Genomic DNA, 21,678 nt, shown 5'->3' on the forward strand with positions numbered 1-21,678 from the left:
GCCACTAGTCTCCCCCTCCAGTCTCTCCCTTCTCATCTTACACATAAAACTTTCTCCTCTCGTTTAAACACACACACACATTAATGGAAAGAATGTTACTCTCTTCTAAATTATTAAAGCTTCTACGCTTTATTTTAATCTTGTTTGCGACAGCGTAACAGCCCGTTAATTCATGCTCGTGTAATTATGAGATGGACAAACTGGTCGATGCCCGTTCTTTTATTTGCTGCATTGTCAGGCTATAGTACAAACTTCCGGGTGGATCCTGCACTTAAGTCCGATTTAAAAAACTACTGAAGAAAAAAACTCAGGCTCTTTATTCTAGCTTACATCTCGCATTCGCATTTACACACACCAGACTGCATTACCCACAATGCATCTTCCGCAGTGGCCTACACTTACATAAACAGCGGTGACAAATATATAGTGTGTGTATATATACACAAACACAAACACACACAGACACACATACACACTGTATTAACGTACTTGCAATATCTTTTTCAAGAAAACCCTTGTGACTCTCCACCCCACCAATTACCCCAACCTATTTTAAAGTCTTAATCAATTTTTTATATCATTATTTTTTTGATTATTCACCTTGTTACAGTGTACAGTCCTATTCAGTGTTCATAACCCTGCTCTGATCTGAGCTACTGTCCATTTCCATAGTCTTTATTCTCTCTTTATTAGGAGCAGGTTTCTGATTTCTGTTGTGAGGGTTTTAGCATTTTAGTGTTTCCCGGGAATAGTGCATTGACCACCTGTCTTCTTCCTTCTTAGTCAACTGTTGAAATCTGTTCCTCCATGTCCGTGTTCAGTTCTCTGTGTGTGTACAGTGCTGCACTCCGCTCCGTCACTCTCCTGCAGATTGGTGTTTAGTGACTGGCTGAGGGTTTTTCATTTTCTTGCAGTTATTTCTGTGTGTCTTGTCCTTTCTTTTACCCCTGACTGTAGCCTTTTGTAGTTTTTGTAGTTTCGTTGGTTGCCAGTAGTTGTGTTTTCTACTACTAAAAAAGAAATGGGAGGTTTTCTTCTGAAAACTTGGCAGGATGCCAAACAGCCTTCCATGCTCTCCTCACACCCAGCGCATGCACAGAGAAAGAAAGAGAGAGAACATGTGTGTGTGTGTGTGTGTGTGTGTGTGTGTATGGAGAGAGAATTTAGGACCAGTGCTTAGGCCTGATTTGCACCACATTGCTGTTCTCTGTGTAGATGATGCTTAACCCAGACTGTTATATCATCAAGCACACATCAGCCCAAGAACTGCAGAACAATAGCCTGCAAGTGGCCACATAAAAAAAACAAGCAGCACTGAAAAATGCATTTTTCCATCATGTAAGGAGATGCTGGAGGAACTGAGGGTGATAAAAGACCAAAGACAACAGCAGAAAAAAAAAAAAAAGATTCCAAAAGTTTTTTTTTTTTCATATCACTCTTGCCTGAAGATGCTCCATTTATGGTGGAAATGTGTATGAGCTTGTGACAGATTGAGGTAAATAAAATACAATGTGTTTTTATCTCTGTGAAGGAATAGGAAATGACAAGTGTTGTCAAGAATGAGGCAGGAACTTTATTTTGCTGTGGTAGTAAGGAATATTTTGGTTATGGCGGCATATTTTGCAGTAAGTTTTGGTGTTATAAAAAATGCATTGTTAATAAGTATACAGTATAAGCAGGTATATGTTGATTACTATATCTGTAAGTCATCTTCAGTAACCAGTTTATCCTGATCAAGGACATAGTGATACAAGAACCTATGATAATATAGGCCACCTATATCACCTATATGATGGGTGAATGATCAAGCCATTACAGACCACCAAACACATATATATGGACAATGAGTGGAACAAAGCATAGCCAGTTTATCTTTCAACATGCATTTGTAAGGTGGAAGAAAACCAGAGAACCCAGAGATGACAGTGCTCAATCTGAGGCTTACCTGAAACAGTAATCTGTACACTTAGTTATACAAAGATATCTTTATACATTATATACTGTACATACAATGTGGGACCATTTTTTTTTCTAAATCTACAACTATGTTTATGTTTAGTGAAAATAAACTGGCTGTTTCCAACCATAAGAATTGCTCCAATGATGAAAATAAACAAAAAAATTTTTTTAACTGCCAGCCACTTTGGCAGCTGCTTGTAGGCCAACACAAACTGTCAAACACTCTCTCTGTGACCTAACAGATGCCAAGAGTAGGTGGGACATCACTACATTGGATGAGCTGCTCTGCTCTGGCAAGCATAGAATTTGCCAAAATATCCTGCAGAACAACTTCTACCCAAACTGCAAAAGAGTAGAGAATAACTGTTTTGGTGTCTAAGGAATATTTTTCAATGTGTTTATTAAAGGCAGATGAATAAAGTATGTTACAGACCGTACAACTAAAGCATAACCAGAAAATTACATGCCAGATCTAAGCATACAACAGTCTAAGCATGTGATTTTGCATATTTATATTTGCTTGTATACAGTGCCTTGCAGAAGTATTCATACCCCATGCCTTTTCATACCCCTTGACTCACATTTTGTCACATTGCAACTAGAACCATAAATGTATTTTATTGGGATTTTATGTGATAGACCAACACAAAGTGATATTCAGACCCCTTTACCCTCAAACCCCTAACTAAGATTCAGTTTAGTGTTGCCTTCAGAAGTCACCTAGTAGTAAATAGAGTCTGCCTGTGAATAATTTATCTCAATAAACAGAACAGTTGTTCTGTGAAGGCCTCAGGTGTTTGTAAAAGAACAATAGTGGACAAACAGCATCATAATACACAAGGAACATGCCAGACAGGTCAGGGATAAAGTTGTAAAGAAGTTGAAGGCAGACTTAGATTACATTTGCAGTTTGTGATAAGCCATGCAATGCTCGAAACAGGACTTCTTATGGTTTTCTTTCAACAATGGCTTTCTTCTTGCCACTCTTCCATAAAGCCTTGATTGGTGGAGTGCACAATTAATACTTGTCCAGTGGACAGATTCCCCTACCTGAGCTGTGGATCTCTACAGCTTTTCAGAGTTACCATGGGCTATAAGGGTCCACCACTAGAGGTCGCTGTTTTTTATTTGTAGTTTTTGTTGGCTGACTTAGTTTCCCAGCAAGCACCTCAGTCAGGTGATGCGAGTGCACACCTTAGCCGAGGTAGCCATTAATCCATCTATTAATAGCTGTTTAGTCTCGGAAACAGGGTCGAGCATTTTTGCTTGTCATTTGTGTGGGCATTTTGTTTTGGTTTGTTTTGTTCTTTGTTTAGTTTATATTTTGATTTAAGTTGTGTTGGCTTGGGCTCTCTTATTGGCAATGCTTTCTGTATATGTTTTGTGTGTCTATGTTGGTGGAGCTGTTGCAGTCATGTCAGGTGTGGTTGTTGTCCTCCTGTTTTCTTGTGTTTAGCTAGAGCAGATAAGTAGATAGGTGTGTGTGTGTCTAGGAGTGTGTTGAGCTAAAATCTAAGTTGAGTTACCGTAACTAGCATGCTTCTAGCCATAGCCCCTTTGTTTATCTAGCTTTTCTGTGTTTCCTGCCTCCCTAGATCCCAGTGAGCCTAGCCTTTGAGTGTTCCCTAGCCTAGCCTTTGAGTGCCCCTAGCCTAGCCACTGGGTATCCCTTGTCTCTGTGTTTCTGTGCCCCAATTCCCTAGTGTGTGTTGAGCTATTAGGTAAGTGTAGCTTAGTGCATGTTGGGGCTGATGACATATTTAGCTAGGTGTATGTGTAGCTGACTGCCATGGTTAAGAGCAATCTTAACCATGTTTAGCTAAAAGCCATGCCTAGCTGACTGCCATGTCTTTAGCCCTAGTCCCGTCTCTCTCCTGTCTCTAGTTTTTATGTGTCTCTTCTAGTCTCTTGCTCATGTCTTTAGTCTCTACGCGTCTCCCCTAGTCTCTACGCGTCTCCCCTAGTCTCTACGCGTCTCCCCTAGTCTCTACGCGTCTCCCCTAGTCTCTACGCGTCTCCCCTAGTCTCTAAGTGTCTTCCTCTAGTGTCCAGTTTCAGCTCCACGCATAGTTTGTGTGTCCCATTACGTGTTTGTCCTCCTTCTGCCTGTGTCTCGCCACAGGGTGTGTTCTTCGTCCCTCTGCCTGTGTTACATCACAGGACGTGTGGTAGTCCTTCTGCCTGTGCTACGCCACAGAATGTGTGTTGTTCATCCTTCTGCCTGTGTCTTGCCAGAAAACCCCTGTTAGCACAAAGTTATTAAGTATTGTTTGAGTTTGATTGTTTCTTTTGTTTGTTGAGTTTTTACTTATACTTTTGTGTTTACCCATTACACAACCCCTCTGCCTCTATGCCTGCTCTTTACACCTGCCATTACACCCCGAACGTGACATGGGCCTTTTGACTGCTTCTCCGGTTAAAGCTCTATGCCTGACCTGGCAGTTTAAGTGACAGCTATGTCTTGGTACACTGTGTAAAAAAAATAAATTAAAAAAGGCGTTAAAAAACGATCAACTGACTGGCAGCAACGGCTGCCAAACAAAAACCGTAAAATTGGGAAAATACTCTAGTTCATATTACGTGCAAGAACATTAAATTTAAATAACTTTTTTTAATCTTTTACAAAGAAACACTGTTATTGTACAGATTTTTCCTAAATGTATACGATTAAACCCCTTTATTAAACTAACGGCACTAATAGTTTAGCAGTAAAATACAGTTATTTAACTGATTTTTGCTCAATTTATACAATTAAAGACCTTTAATTAAGCAACAGCACTATAAGTTTAGCAGATACAAAATATTATTTTACAGACTTTTCCCAAATTTGTACAATTAAACATTTAACAGATAAAATGTTTTTATTTTACTTTTTTCCCCCAAAATGATTACAATCAAACACCTTCAATAAAGCAAAAGCATTAGACATTTAGCAGGGAAACACTGTTATTTTACAGATTTTTCATAAATTCCTATGAACACATGTTCAATAAAGTGTTAAAACAAACTCAAGATTATAATATTTGTGAAATAGCCTGTAGAACTGTGAGACAGTATAGTACAAGTATGATGCAAAATGCAATAAGAAGTTCAGTTTTATAGCATTACAGTAATATCTTAAAAGAAAAAAGAAAAACAAAATGAAATATTTGGACTATTGTACAATAACAGAGGAACATTTTTTTCTCACAAACTTAAGCATTGCTGTGAAATATCCTGACTAAAAACCTCTAAAGAAATGACCAATTTCAAACAGGATTCCCAATGTTCCAATTAAAGTTGGATTGAAAACTTTATTACAAATAAAGTACAATGTGGTCACATTTTTTTACTCTGTAGTGCTTATATAATTTATTTGTACAAATAACCATCCAGAATCCTAATGCGTTAGTGCAAGTAAGTCAAATATAAAACATACCACTCACTCACTCATCTTCTATACCCCTTTATCCTGTATTCATGGTGGCGGGGACATGGTGCCTATCCCAGGAGGCTTAGGGTACGAGGCAGGGTACACCGTGGACAGGGTGCCAATCCATCGCAGAGCACAAACACACATACACACAGACTTACACACCCATTCACACACTGGAACGCCATTTAGCCTAACCTGCATATTTTTGTATTGTAGAAGGAAACCGGAGTACCCAGGGGACCTGGAGTGAACCCACCAAGCACAGGGAGAACATGCAAACTCCATACACACAGAGACGGGAATCGAGACTAGCTGGGAATAAAATCCAGATCCTGTAGGTGCATGGTGACAGTGCTCCTCTTCCAAACATGCAGTAAACAACTGGATCCTTGGTGTTAACAATGAATTTTTACCACTGACAGGCGCTTAAAAGTGAGACAATACAGAAAGGGTTTCTACACATGTCGCGTGTGCGCGGCTCGTGGGCTGTGGAGATGGACCCAGGTGCAGGTGCGGAACCCTCCAGTCCTTCTGTGGTGCCGCTGTACTGAGAGCGAAGACGCTGGTGCCGAGATGCGGGATCCGTAGCGTCGCATTGCCACGGGGCGTGAGACAGAGCCGTGGTCGTGAAGGCGGAAGTGTTAGATCGAAGCCGTGAAGTCCGTCCGCGATGTCGTCGTGCCAAAACGTGAAGCTGAGCCATAGTCGAGGATGTGAGAGCGGGAGTTCAGAGCCTTAGAGGGCAGTTTACGATGCGTCGTAGCTGGGATACGTGGAAGGTGGAAGGTGGGGTGGATGCGTCGCATGGACGAGGGAAGTAAAAGTCGGACGGCACATGGGTTGATTAGCTTGGTTATACAGGGAGTGCAGAATTATTAGGCAAATGAGTATTTTGTCCACATCTTCCTCTTTATGCATGTTGTCTTACTCCAAGCTGTATAGGCTCGAAAGCCTACTACCAATTAAGCATATTAGGTGATGTGCATCTCTGTAATGAGAAGGGGTGTGGTCTAATGACATCAACACCCTATATCAGGTGTGCATAATTATTAGGCAACTTCTTTTCCTTTGGCAAAATGGGTCAAAAGAAGGACTTGACAGGCTCAGAAAAGTTAAAAATAGTGAGGTATCTTGCAGAGGGATGCAGCACTCTTAAAATTGCAAAGCTTCTGAAGTGTGATCATCGAACAATCAAGCATTTCATTCAAAATAGTCAACAGGGTCGCAAGAAGCGTGTGGAAAAACCAAGGCGCAAAATAACTGCCCATGAACTGAGAAAAGTCAAGCGTGCAGGTGCCAAGATGCCACTTGCCACCAGTTTGGCCATATTTCAGAGCTGCAACATCACTGGAGTGCCCAAAAGCACAAGGTGTGCAATACTCAGAGACATGGCCAAGGTAAGAAAGGCTGAAAGACGACCACCACTGAACAAGACACACAAGCTGAAACGTCAAGACTGGGCCAAGAAATATCTCAAGACTGATTTTTCTAAGGTTTTATGGACTGATAAAATGAGAGTGAGTCTTGATGGGCCAGATGTATAGGCCCGTGGCTGGATTGGTAAAGGGCAGAGGGTTCAGTCCGACTCAGACGCCAGCAAGGTGGAGGTGGAGTACTGGTTTGGGCTGGTATCATCAAAGATGAGCTTGTGGGGCCTTTTCGGGTTGAGGATGGAGTCAAGCTCAACTCCCAGTCCTACTGCCAGTTTCTGGAAGACACCTTCTTCAAGCAGTGTTACAGGAAGAAGTCTGCATCCTTCAAGAAAAACATGATTTTCATGCAGGACAATGCTCCATCACACGCGTCCAAGTACTCCACAGCGTGGCTGGCAAGAAAGGGTATAAAAGACGAAAAACTAATAACATGGCCTCCTTGTTCGCCTGATCTGAACCCCATTGAGAACCTGTGGTCCATCTTCAAATGTAAGATTTACAAGGAGGGAAAACAGTACACCTCTCTGAACAGTGTCTGGGAGGCTGTGGTTGCTGCTGCACGCAATGTTGATGGTGAACAGATCAAAACACTGACAGAATCCATGGATGGCAGGCTTTTGAGTGTCCTTGCAAAGAAAGGTGGCTATATTGGTCACTGATTTGTTTGTTTTGTTTTTGAATGTCAGAAATGTATATTTGTGAATGTGGAGATGTTATATTGCTTTCACTGATAAAAATAAATAATTGAAATGGGTATATATTTGTTTTTTTGTTAAGTTGCCTAATAATTATGTACAGTAATAGTCACCTGCACACACAGATATCCCCCTAAAATAGCTAAAACTAAAAACAAACTAAAAACTACTTCCAAAAATATTCAGCTTTGATATTAATGAGTTTTTTGGGTTCATTGAGGACATGGTTGTTGTTCAATAATAAAATTATTCCTCAAAAATACAACTTGCCTAATAATTCTGCACTCTCTGTAGTAAATGGGCCAATGAAGCGTGGGGAAAGCTTGCGGGAGAGTGTCTTTAGGGGGATGTCCCTGGTGGCGAGCATGACTCTGTCTCCTACATGATACCTGGGGGTCTTGGAGCGATGGCGGTCTGTCTGCCTCTTGTATGACCTGGATGCCTGCAGAAGGGATCGTCTGACTCGTACCCATGTACGCTTACAGCGGCGGACGAAATGTTGCGCCGAGGGGACCTCTACTTCCTCTTCTTGAGTTGGAAACAGCAGTGGTTGGTAACCCAGACAGCACTGAAAGGGAGAGAGCCCTGTGGAGGCAGAAGGTAAGGAGTTGTGAGCATACTCGACCCATGGGAGGAACTTACTCCAGGTGGTAGCGTCACGAGTGGTCATACACCGGAGGGCGACCTCCATTGCTTGATTCTTTCGTTCCGTCTGACCGTTGGATTGGGGATGAAGGAGAGGCTCCGATGAGTTTGCAAAAGGCCCTCCAAAATCGCGAGGTGAATTGAGGCCCACGATCTGAGACTATGTCAGTGGGAAGACCATGGAGACGGAAGACATGGAGTTTGGACAGTGGAACCAGGTGGACGGATTTGGAGAAGCAGTCGACGATGGTCATGATGCAGTTATTCCCATCAGATGAGGGTAGGCCTGTTACAAAATCCAGCGAGATGTGTGACCATGGGCGATGAGGTATGGGTAGGGGTCTAAGGAGACCAGCTGGAGGGTGGTTGTTGGGTTTACAGCGGGTGCAGATGTCGCAGGCTGCCACAAAACTGGAAACATCCTTCCCCATCGTGGGCCACCAGAAGCGCTGTTGAATGATAAAGAGTGTTCGGGCAGAGCCTGGGTGACAGGACAGCTTGGATCCATGACCCCATTCCAGGACCTGTGAGCGCAGACAAAGGGGAACAAAGAGATGATCCGGAGGAACATTGCTTGGGCCGGGCTCTTGAGTCGACGCCTGCTTGACTTTAGTCTCGATGTGTAGTTCTATGGCGGCAAGGAGACAATGCGATGGCAAAATGGAGCTGCATGGTGCGGGATCCTGTGGGGGGGAGAACTGACGTGAAAGGGCATCGGGCTTAGTGTTTTTAGAGCCTGGGCGGTAGGACAGGGTGAAGTTGAACCTGGAGAAGAATAATGACCACCGAGCTTGACGGGCATTGAGCCTTTTGGCGGAGCGTAGGTACTCCAGGTTCCGATGATCGGTCCATACTATGAAGGGGAGCTCGGTCCCCTCCAGCCAATGTCTGCATTCCTCCAGGGCTAGCTTGATGGCAAGGAGCTCTCGGTCATCATAGTTCCTCTCGGCCGGAGAAAGACGGCGGGAATAGAATGAGCAGGGGTGCAGCTTGTTGTCTCGTGGGGACCTCTGGGAGAGGATTCCCCCAACGCCAGTGTTGGAGGCGTCCACTTCTACCACAAACTGGCGAGATGGGTCGGGTATGGTAAGAATGGGGGCTGAGGTGAACCGTCCCTTAAGGTCTGCGAATGCCTTGTCTGTCTCCTCGTTCCAGCAGAACCGCGTCTTCTGGGAAGTCAGGGAGGTTAGAGGAGCGGCGACGGAACTGTAACCCCGAATGAAGCGGCGATAGAAGTTCGCGAACCCCGTCCAAGGCCTGAACGGCTAGCGGAGGGTCCAGCGGTACACAAGGGATCCTTAATGCCTTGACCGTGGAGGCGCTGACCAGGTTCCGGTCAGAGCCAGAGTCAATGAGCGCCTGAATAGGGTGGACCTGGCCGCCGACGATTAGGTTTACAGGGAGTAAAGGACGTGTTTGTGAGAGTCTGTTGGAAGACGAAACCTCTAGTGCCCCCAGTCTGACTAGAGGCCGCCTCCCCTTTACTGGACAGTCTTTTAGCCTGTGTCCTGAAGCTCCACAGTAAAAACACGCCCCATGCAGACGGCGTCGGCGTCTCTCCTCGTCTGAGATGCGGGTCCTGCTGCATGGGCTCCTCCTGAGTCGTCTGCTTCGGAGTAGGAGATATGTGGTCCCATCTGGGTTGGGGGGGCCTTTCAGCGGAGGGCGCGCCCCTGGATGTCCTTCTTAACCGGAGGCGTGAGTCAATCCGCCCTGCGAGGTCCATGAGCTCGTGGAGGTCTGTGGGAAGTTCACGAGAGGTGAGCTCGTCCTTGAGAGCTTCTGACAGCCCCTCCAGGAAGACATCCGCTAGGGCTCTGTCGTTCCACCCACTAGAGGCGGCTAGGGTGCGGAACTCAATGGCATAGTCGTAGGCAGAGCGGGATCCTTGACAGAGTCTCAATAACCTAGTTCCGGCCTCCCTGCCGACAAAAGAGCGATCAAAGACTCGCTTCATCTCCTTGGAGAAGTCCTCAAAGTTCTCGCAGTGTGGGTTGTGTGCCTCCCAGAGGGCCGTGCTCCACTCCTGGGCTCTACCTGTTAGTAATGTGATGACGTAGACCACCCGAGAACGTTCTGACGAGGAAGGAGGAAGCTTGTAGCTCGAAAATCAGTGAGCACTGCGAGAGGAATGACCTACAAGTTCCTGGTTCTCCTCCATAAGTAGGAGGGGCTGGTAGGCATGGCTCTCGCAGTGTTCCGAAGCTTGAGGTCAGAGCTGTAGGCGCCTGGAGAAGCTGCACTTAGAAAGCAATGTCAGCTAAAGCCCGTCTCGTAGCGATAAGCTCCTCTTGGTGTTTATTGAGGAGCGCGCCTTGGCCCTCCAGTGCCTGTATCACCCGGTTTAAACCTGCTGGATCCATAGTAGTGGCTGAATTATTCTGTTGCGTGCGCGCGGCTCGTGGGCTGTGGAGATGGACCCAGGTGCAGGTGCGGGTCATGAACCCTCCAGTCCTTCTGTGGTGCCCCTGTACTGAGAGCGAAGACGCTGGAGCCGAGATGCGGGATCCATAGCGTTGCATTGCCGACAGGGCGTGAGACAGAGCCGTGGTCGTGAAGGCGGAAGTGTTAGATCGAAGCAGTGAAGTCCGTCCGCGATGTCGTTGTGCCAAAACGTGAAGCTGAGCCATAGTTGAGGATGTGAGAGCGGGAGTTCAGAGCCGTGTGATCAGTCAGCGAGGGCGTTGGGTTGAAACTGACGCGAAGCAAGGTCGAGGTCGAGAAACGAAAGTGAAAGTCCAGAGCCGTTAAATCCAAGCGTGGCGATAAATCCAAATCGTGAGGCAAGGGGCAAAAACGAGGAACAAAGCGAAATCGGCAACGTGAAAAACCATGAACATAAACGTGAGAAAACTGCGGCGAAACAACACACAATAATCCAGCGGCGAGACAGCGCACTGCGCTTCCTTATAAATTCAAATTCAAATTTTATTTGTCACATACACAAACATACACAGTACGAAATGTAGTGAAATGCATTATACGACTGCCATTGACCCTAAAAGAGAGTTAAATTTTACAAATAAGAAATAAATATGAATAAAAGAAATACGATAGAAATTAAATTAAAAAATTAAATTAAACTAGGAAAAATAGAACTAAAAATAAAAATAGAAATGTGCTAGGAAAAAATTGAACTAAAAATAAAAATAGAAATATGATGTACAAAATAGAAATATACTGTGCAAATTGAAATATACTGTACGGTGTGTGCAAATATGCATAGAACAAAGTGTCTTAGTGCAGAGGTTATTAAAGTGTCTTTGTGCACTGGTCCAGGATGTAAACGTAAAACTGTAAAATGTAGTGTAGTTGTGAAGGTAGGTGTGCAAAGTTATTAAAGTGTCTTTGTGCAATGGTCCAGGATGTAACAAACGACATGTAGTGTATATATGAAGGAAGGTGAGCGTGTAATTGTCCATAGTGTTCATGGATGTAAGAAGATTGATTGATTTGACCAATTATGAAAATATTGTGTAGTTCTGCATAGTGGTGTGGTTGTGGTTGAGAGACCTTATCGCCTGCGGGAAGAAGCTCCTCCTCAGTCTCTCTGTGTTGGCCTTCAAGGAGCGGAATCGCTTCCCAGACCGCAACAGAGTAAACAGTCCGTTATTGGAGTGGCTGAGGTCCTTCACGATCTTCCTGGCCTTGGTCAAGCACCGCTTGCTGTAAATCGATTGCAGGTCAGGGAGCTCGATGCGGATGATGCGCTCAGCTGATCGCACCACCCTCTGTAGAGCTCGTCTGTCCTGCATGGTGCTGTTCCCGAACCAGGTCGTGATATTTCCCGTCAGGATGCTCTCGATGGTGCAGGAGTAGAAATTCCTGAGCACCTTGGAGGGCAGTCTAAAGTCTCTCAAGCGTCTGAGGTGGTAGAGACGCTGCCGGGCCTTTTTTACCACGGTGTTGATGTGACAGGACCATGCCAGGTCCTGCGTGATGTGAACACCGAGGTATCTGAAGCTGTCCACTCTCTCCACTGGGCTCCTGTTGATGACGGGGGTCTGGTAGTTCCTCACCTGCTTTGTACTAAAGTCCACTATCAGCTCCTTTGTCTTACTGACGTTCAGGAGGAGATTGTTTCTCTGGCACCAGTTCTCCAGATTTCCAACCTCCTCCAGGTAGGCCGTCTCATCGTTGTTCGTGATCAGGCCCACCACAACAGTGTCGTCAGCAAACTTGATGATGGTGGTGGAGCTGGTAGTGGCCACGCAGTCGTGGGTGTACAGAGAGTACAGCAGGGGGCTCAGAACACAACCCTGGGGGGCTCCAGTGCTGAGAGTGAGGGAGGCTGAGACATGTCCGCCCATCCTTACTGCCTGTGGTCTGCCAGTTAGGAAGTTGGAGATCCACTGACACATAGATGAGTCCCAGGTGCTCCAGCTTGGTGGTAAGTGTGGAGGGAATTATGGTATTAAATGCAGAACTGTAGTCGATGAAGAGCATTTTCACATAATTCCCCCTCCGAGTGTCCAGGTGAGTGAGAGATGTATGGAGGAGATGAGAGATTGCATCGTCTGTGGAACGGTTTGGACGATAAGCAAACTGTAGTGGGTCGAGTGTGTCTGGTAGTGAAGAGATGATGAAGTCTCTGACCAGGCGTTCAAAGCACTTCATCACTACTGAAGTGAGGGCTACAGGGCGATAATCATTGAGGGAAGCAGGATGAGGTTTCTTTGGGACAGGAACAATAATGGACTCTTTGAAGCATGTGGGGATCATCGACTGAGATAAAGAGATGTTGAATATCTCTGTGAACACAGGTGCGAGCTGGTCTGCGCAGTGACTTCCTGTCTGCAGCCGTTAGCGCCGCTAGCATTAGCATCGCTAGCGTCCTTAGCTGCAGCCTCGAAGCGAGCATAGAAAGTGTTCAGCTCATCTGCCAGAGACACGTCTACGTTTATCATACCGGATGTTGGTGCTTTATAATCCGTTATTGTCCTTAGTCCCTGCCACAGGCTCCTAGAGTCACTCTGTTGGAGTTGTGACTCTAGTTTCCTTCCGTAGCGCTGCTTCGCCTCTTTCACCGCCTTCCGGACGCTGTATGACGCAGCCTTGTACGGTTCCATGTCCCCCGACGCGAGTCCCGTGTTGTAGGCAGTGGTGCAAGATCTCAGAGCGTCGCGGATGGTTTTATCCACCCACGGCTTCTGGTTGGGAAACGTTTTAATATTCTTTTTTTCTACGGTATCGTCCGCTAATTTCCCGATGAATCCCACAACCGCTTCCGTAAACACGCTGACGTCACCATCGGAGCTGTTTCTGAACATGTCCCAGTCTGCGTCATCGAGTGCGTCCTGTAACGCGGCCACTGATTGGTCCGTCTAGCGCGCGACCTCCCTCTGAACCGGAACTTCCTGTTTCAGCCTTTGTTTGTATTTTGGCATGAGGAAGATGGCAGCGTGGTCGGATTTACCAAACGGTGGAAAAGATTGTGCCTTGTAGCCGTCCTTGACCGTTGTATAGCAGTGGTCCAGTGTCCTTTCGCCCCTGGTGGGGCAAGTGATGTGCTGATAAAAGTTTGGCGCTGCACGTTTGAGGTTGGCACTATTAAAGTCCCCCGCCACAATAAGCGCAGCGTCCCATTGTTGTGTTTGGTGCTGTGTGAGTGCCTCATGCAGCTCGCATAAGGCAGTGTCCGTGTCCGCTTGTGGTGGAATATAAACGGCGCTGATTATGACCGATGTAAACTCCCGAGGAAGGTAAAAAGGACGACACATGATGGACAGTAGTTCCAGGTTTGGTGTGCATGAGCGTGTGAGAGGAACAACGCTCGCGCTGTTGCACCAGCTGCTGTTCACCATTAAACACACGCCGCCTCCCCTTGACTTCCCCGAGTCCCGCGTCCTGTCCATGCGATGAACCGAGAAGAACTCGGCCGGCTGGATGGCGTGGTCCGGCACCGCTGGGTTCAGCCATGTCTTGGTGAAGCAGAGGAGATTGCAGTCCCGAATGTCTCTCTGGAACTTTATCCTGGCCCTGAGGTCATCGAGCTTGTTTTCCAGTGACTGGACGTTGGCGAGCAGGATGCTAGGCAGAGGTGTGCGGTGTGTACGGGCTCTCAGCCTGTTCCTGACGCCGGCTCGTTTTCCTCGGGGCCGCCGCTTCGCGTCGCGTCCTTTGTTGTCCCTCAGGATCTCACTCGGCCAGCTCGGATCCGGAGTTAAAAACGTCGAATTGTGAGTACATTGTATACCAATAGAAACAAGAGTGTCTCTATCATAACTAATGTACCCTATGGTGGTAATTTTGCCGGATTAAAAACGCTGTAAACTAACTTAAAGAACAAAAACAAAGAAAAGGTGGTCGGAGCAGTCGTGACGGCAGCCGACCTCACCGGCGCCATCTTGGCTGGATGAAATCAGCGCCAGATGAGAAACCGGTGTGCCAGCGAGGCGGTGCAGGGGCGGTTAGGAGCAATGACAGCGTGGGAAAACATGGAAAGTCTGACAGCGTGAGAGAGGAAGTGTCAAAGGGCAAGAGCGGCCTTTGATCAGCGCGAGACGCTGGGAGCATGACAACACAGTAAAAAAAAAATTGGACTCAAAATGATCAAAGGTTGAGGAAGTTAACTTTTAAAATGAAACCTATTACAATTAAACACCGTCAATAAAGCAAAATCATTAGACATTTAGCAAGAAAACACTGTTTTTTCCAAAATCGAAGATCAAACACTTTTATACAAAGCAATAACACAAAAAACCCTGCTATTTTACAATTTTTTTAAAAAAATTCCTACTAATACACATGTTCAATAAAGTGTTAACACAAACTGAAGATTATAATATTTTTAAAATATGTAGAATTGTATGAGAAGATGAAATTAAAAGATTCAAAGTAGTCTTATATTGCACTCCATACTTACTAGTATTTACTTGTCTCTCTACTGGATGACTCTTCTCCCATGTTCAATGTTTGATCAAAAAATGTAAGCAAATTTCATTATCACTGAGCAGCTAAATGGTGAAGTAGCGGCTTTTCGCCGCGAGGTGGCGGAGCTTCAGCGAGAGAACGCGATGCTCCACAAAGCTGCCTCTCTTCCGGCTAGCCGGTTGCCCATCGCAGTGGCTGCAGCACCGCAACCCCTCCCACCTTCTGATATTTTCATTGTATTACTGGATGAATGAGATGGAAAATGTATTTAAAAATGTGTTTTTCTAACCGCACTAGATCTCGTGTTTGAGTTTAAATCCTCAACCTTCTTCTCCCACAGCCCGGTTCCTGAAGCCAGATCCTCCTTTACCACCACAGTCACCGTCCACCATCCACCAACCAGCCTCGCCCCCCCCCCCTCCCCCGTGGCCATCTGTACTCTCTGTCTGCTACTAAGATGCAGCCGATGGAGTACGTTTCCAGCACTCTTCTCCAAGGTGCCATCCAGCTGGATAAATGCTCTTTTCACGAGCGCTTCACCACGTTCCTGGGTTTTGTCATCTCGTCCCAGGGTGTGGCCAAGAACCCACAGAAGCTGGAAGTTGTGTGTCTTTGGCCCCTACCCAAGACCCTCAAGCAGCTTAAATGGTTTCTCGGGTTTGCGAACTTCTATTGTCCGGTACTACAGTACAGTTGCAGCACTTTTAACATTGTGGAGGTGGACGCTTTGGATGTGAGCGCCGGCTCTGTTCTCTCCCAGCGAGGTAAAGACCAGAAACTACAACCATGTAGTTTCTTTTCCAAGAAATTTGACCACACAAAGCAGTGATACAGAGTAGGGGACCGCGAGCTTCTGGCCATAAAGTGGGCCTTGGAAGAATGGCATCACTGGCTCCAGGGCGCCAGGGAGCTGTTCATCGTCTGGACAGACCACCAAAACATGATCGCTATCCGTAATTTGAAACAGCTGAACCCCAGACAGGCGCAGTGGGCTTTATTTTTCAAACGTTATAATTTCCATCTCTTCTACCGTATGGGGTCCAAGAACACCAAGACAGATGCCCTCTCCAGACAGCATGAGGAAGACGTCCTCCGGGCAGACCCCGCGCCTGTTCTACTGCCATCCAATTCTAAGTACCCAATGTCATGCGGGCGAAGATTCTTAAGTAGGGCAATTCATCTTGTATATCAGGACACCAGGGTACTCGCTGTACTTTTCAGTTCATCCGACGCGCCTTCTGGTGGCCATGTCGATGTTGACAGTTCGTCCAGGCTACCTAAGATGTTTCGTCGCTGATCGCCAGCGCTCCTGGGCCCGCTACCTTATCTAGGCGGAACTCAAGCTTCACACCTCATCCGCCACCAACTTGAGCCTATTTAAGGTATGCCATGGCTTTCAATCTTCGATGTTCGACCACCAAGAACCGGAGGTTAATGTACCATCGGCCCAACAGTTACGCCACCCAACATCGCCGTCGACACCCTCCGGGGCGATTGTACAATGTAGGTGACAAAGTATAGCTGTTGACAAAAAATCTACACCTTCACACAGAATCACGAAAGCTCTCCCCCAGGTACATCGGACCTTATCGCATCACCCTCCGGATCAATTCCATCACCTACCAGCTCCAGCTGGTATTTAACATGTCACAACTGAAACCCTTCACTACCTCTCCCATGTTGGGCTCATCCCCCCTGGATCATCGACGGTGGTCCTGCTTACACCGTACGCCGGATCCTCGATTCGCGCCCTCAGGGCAAAAGCACCCAGTACCTGGTCGACTGGGAAGGCTACAGTCCCAAGGAGCAGTCTTGGATTTCGGCCCAGTTCATCCTTGACCCTGAGCTCATCTGGGATTACCGTCGTAGGGTATCCCCCACACCAGGACCATCGGGAGCCGGTCCTGGACAGGGGGGTACTGTCATGCACACTTACTCCGCGACCGGGACTAGGACCCGGAAGTAGTAGAAGCATAAAAGGAGACAATATGGCGCTTCACATTGCTTAATTATTGAGTCTGCCCATGCTGTTTCCGGCGCTTTGCCGGGATTCTTGTTGGGTTTAATTGTGTTTACCCTTGCTCTCTACGAGAGAGAGTCCTCAAAATAATTTGTGTGGTTATTCTGCCTGCTTGCACTACTTCTGCGTTTGGGTTTACCATCCACGCTACATGGGCTAACTGCTAAGTGCTTTAATGTTTACATCATTGGATACATACTTACACTGGGTTAACTAGGTTAATAACTAAGTGCCATTAGTCCAACACAACTGGGAAGAGGGTTGTTTTTTTTGGGGGGGGGGTTGGGGGTTAGTCCAAGTACTGGAGAAACAGATGCGTCTTGAGTCGTCGTTTAAAGATAGTCAAAGTCTCTGATGTACGGACATCTAGAGGAAGTTCATTCCACCATCTAGGTGCCAGAACAGAAAAGAGCCTGGATGAATGCCGGCCTTGATCCCTGAGAGATGGTGGGATGAGGCGAGCAGTGCTGGAGGATCGGAGGGAACGTGGTGCAGTGCGTGGTGTAATTAGCGCAGAGAGGTAAGTGGGTGCTGGGCCATTTTTAGCTTTGTAGGCAAGCATCAGTGTTTTGAATTTGATGCGGGCAGCTACAGGAAGCCAGTGCAGGGAGCGGAGGAGTGGGGTGGTGTGGAAGAACTTGGGGAGGTTACAAACGAGACGTGCTGCTGCATTCTGGATCAGTTGCAGAGGACGAATCGTGGACAGAGGCAGGCCTGCCAGGAGTGAGTTGCAGTAGTCCAGTCTTGAAATAACTGAACAAGCACCTGAGTAGCCTGTGAAGAAAGAAATGGGCGAATTCTTCTGATATTGTAAAGAAGAAATCTACAAGAGCGAGTAAGGTTAGCGATGTGTGGGGAAAAAGACAAATGATTGTCCACGGTTACCCCAAGATTGTGGGCGGTGGCTGAAGGAGTGATTTGGTTGTTGTCCAGGGATATCACAAGGTCTTGACCTGGAGATGAGTCACAAGGGATAAACAACAGTTCGGTTTTACTGAGACTGAGCTTCAGCTGATGAGCAGCCATCCAAAATGAGATGTCTGCCAGACATGCTGAGATCTGGGTGGAAACCTGAGTGTCAGAGGGAGGAAAGGAGAGAACAAGTTGGGTGTCATCTGCATAACAGTGGTATGAGAATTCATGCGATGATATGACCTTACCAAGAGACCGGGTATAGAGGGAGAACAGAAGAGGACCAAGTACTGAGCCCTGCGGGACACCAGTAGAGAGTCTACGTGGGGCAGATGTAGATCCCCTCCATGTTATCTCATATGACCTATCTTTTAGGTAAGAAGCAAATCATTGCTACGCTGTTCCACAAATTCCAAGGCTTGTAAGAATAGATAATAGAATCTTGTGGTTCACCGTGTCAAATGCAGCTGACAGGTCCAGGAGGATGAGGACAGATGACAGTTTAGCAGATCTAGCAGCATGGAGCTTCTCAGTGACTGACAGAAGGGCAGTCTCTGTGGAATGTGCCACTTTGAATCCAGATTGGTGGTGAGGTTAGATGACAAGATGATTTGTTGAATCTCATCAGATGACAGGTTGTAAAATTCTGCTAAAGGAAAGAAGGAAAGGTCCTGAGGTTCTGCCGTAGAAGTTTGGTTGAGAGCGAAGGACTGGCGGATTGCTGCAATCTTCCCATTGTAGAATGTGGCAAAATCGTCAGCAGTCAGAGAGGAAGGGGCAGGAGGAGTCAGTGGGTTGAGTAGTGAGGAGAAGATGTTGTGGAGTTTGCCGTGATCATGTGCAGAGGCTTCCAACTTTTGTCTGAAAAAGGTAGTTTTGGCAGAAGTCACATCACATGAGAATTTGGAAAAAAGAGTCTGGTAAGAGATAAGATCTGCATCAAGTTGTAATTTCTTCCATTTTCTCTCCGCAGTTTTTAATTCTCTCCTGTTGTTGCGCAGTACATCAGATAGCCAAGGAGCAGGACAAGACGTCTTCCTTGGTTTAAATGACAGCGGGCAAAGGAGATCTATGGATAAGGAGAGAGAGGAGAGGAAAGTTTCAGTCGCAGTCTCTAGGAGTCTGGGTCTGGGAGGAATGATAGGGTGTATGAAGACACAGAGGAAGGGGAGACAAAGAGAGACATTTTGGTGGTTAGGTTTACATAGAATGGGAAGGGTTATGGTGAAGGATACCAGGTAATGATCAGATTTATGAAGAGGAATAGTAGTGATATCTGTGACTGGGGAAGGGCGGCAGAAAACAAGGTCGAGAGAATTCCCTGCCTTGTGTGTAGGAGGGCAGCTTTTTTAGAGTTAAAGAGAAGGAGTTAAGGAGAGGGAGAAGGAAAGAGGATTGGAGGTTGAAATCTCCTAGAACAGTGAGAGGAGTGTTAGCAGAAGGAAAAAGACCAAGAAGTATGTCCATTTCATCTAGAAAGTTTCCTAGAGAGCCAGGAGGACGGTACAGTAAATAACTAAGATGTGGAGGTTAATTGGAGAGGTTACCTTAACTGCATGAAATTCAAATGATGAAAAACTGAAATGAGGCAGGGTGATAGGCGAGAAGGACCATCTCTTGGACAACAGGAGACCCGTACCACCACCTCTGCCAGTTTCTTGTGGAGTGTGAGAGAATACATATGCAGAGGATAGGGCAGCCGGTGTAGCTGAGTTCTGAGGAGATATCCAGGTCTCAGTTAGTGCCAGAAAGTCAAAAGAGTAATGAGTAGTTTAGGGCAGAGATAAAGTCTGCTTTCTTTACAGCAGATTGGCAGTTCGGAAGCCCACCTACCACCAGTGCAGGACAACGAGACAATTATATATATAATTCGGACTTTTTTTACTGTGTAGGTTTGCAATTGTACCATACTCTTTCCATTTTCAGATTATGTATAGTACACCACTTTGTGAGTTGTTTTAACTTCTCCACAACTTTATCTCTGACCTTTCTGGTGTCTTCCTGATAATGTTTGTTCATTATCAAAACAGCTGTATTTATACTGAGATTAAATTACACACAGGTGGACTTTTTTTTTATTTAGTTTAAATATTTACTATTTTTACTATTCAGATGACATCGGAAGGCCATTGATTCCACTGAATTTTAGTTAGGGGTATCAGGGTAATATAAATATTAATTTGTGGCACACTTCAGATTTTTTATTTGCAATTTTTTTTTTTTAACCATTTATCATTTTCCTTCCACTTCACATGTATGTGCCACTTTGTGTTGGTCTAATACATAAAATCCCAATAAAATCCATTTACATTTGTGGTTGTAACATAACAAAATGTGGAAAAGTGTATGAATACATTTTTAAATTACTGTACATTTAGCTTTTTGTTAAAAAAGAAAGCTTAAAAATCCATATAATTTTATCCACTAACCATTTCCTCTGACTCATGTTTATAAGACTCAGGAACTTACCACATTTAGTCTTTCTGAACACAGAATCAAAGGCCAGCACCCAGGGCCATGTCATCAGTAAGCCTTTAACTGGTGTCTTGTAGCACATGCTGTTAGAATATAAAGATACAGTTATATCATGCCATCAATTTTACATTTACTTTTGGATATGCTCTGTCTTTTTAATTGGGTCTATATTCTCTTATTTGTAAAAAAAAAAAAAAAAAAAAATCATACCAGTCTGAGCAACTTTCAATTAAATAAATGTGTTTAAGATAGATAGATAGATAGATAGATAGATAGATAAAACAATTTTTTTTCATCTTGAATTTTGAGTAAAATAAGTCTGCCCAAGAACAAATTTTTAATACTTTTAATTTAAAAGAAATTTAAAGTTTAAAGTTTTTATTGTAGTTAAATCTTTATTTATTTTAACCTCAGCATAACTTTAACCATTATCAGTCATTATTTATGTTTATTCATTAACATGCATTTTACTTAATTTGGAAATGCTGCAATTAAACATGCTGTTGCATGAATCTACGCTAATTCTCTCCATCTGTTCTGTACTTTTCTACCCATCCCGAGGCATCTGGAGATTGTACCAGCTTCAGTAGACAAAGGCCAACCCTGCGAGGATCCTGAGGCATCCAGAGAAGGACCAGCTCCAGCTGCATTCTGCTTTATTGTAGTTGGAGCTACACCGTGATCCAGACCCCATCTGCCCTCTGCACCTACTGACTCATCCCTATGCTGAACTGGACTTCATGTTAATTTAAAGAATTTCTGTTATATTGTACTTTCAGCTGCATAACACACATGATGTTATATCATTTCTATCTGTTATCACCCAAATGAGGATGGGTTCTCTGTTGAGTCTGGTTCCTCTTAAGGTTTCTTCCTATTGCCATCTCGGGGAGTTTTTCCTTGCCACTGTCACCGTCACCCTTGGCTTGCTCATCAAAGACATTTCATTCATTCATCTCATTATTATCTAGACACATTTTTCTAACACATACACAATTTATTATTATTATTATTATTATTTAATTTTTCTTTTTTTTTAATGAATTTCTTTTATTTTTGTGAAGCTGCTTTGAGACAATGACCATTGTTAAAAGCGCTATCTAAGTAAAATTGAATTGAATTGAAATTGAATTACAGGTATCCAAAACCCTAGTATCCAGGTTGCTTTTCACAGGTAAGAAATCATAGCAGTTTTTTCCAAGTTTTTAAAATTCCTAGCAAATCATAAGGTTTACTAGGTACTTTGCAGGG

This window comes from Clarias gariepinus, chromosome 1, assembly GCF_024256425.1.
Source record: "Clarias gariepinus isolate MV-2021 ecotype Netherlands chromosome 1, CGAR_prim_01v2, whole genome shotgun sequence".
NCBI classification, from domain to species: Eukaryota; Metazoa; Chordata; class Actinopteri; order Siluriformes; family Clariidae; genus Clarias; species Clarias gariepinus.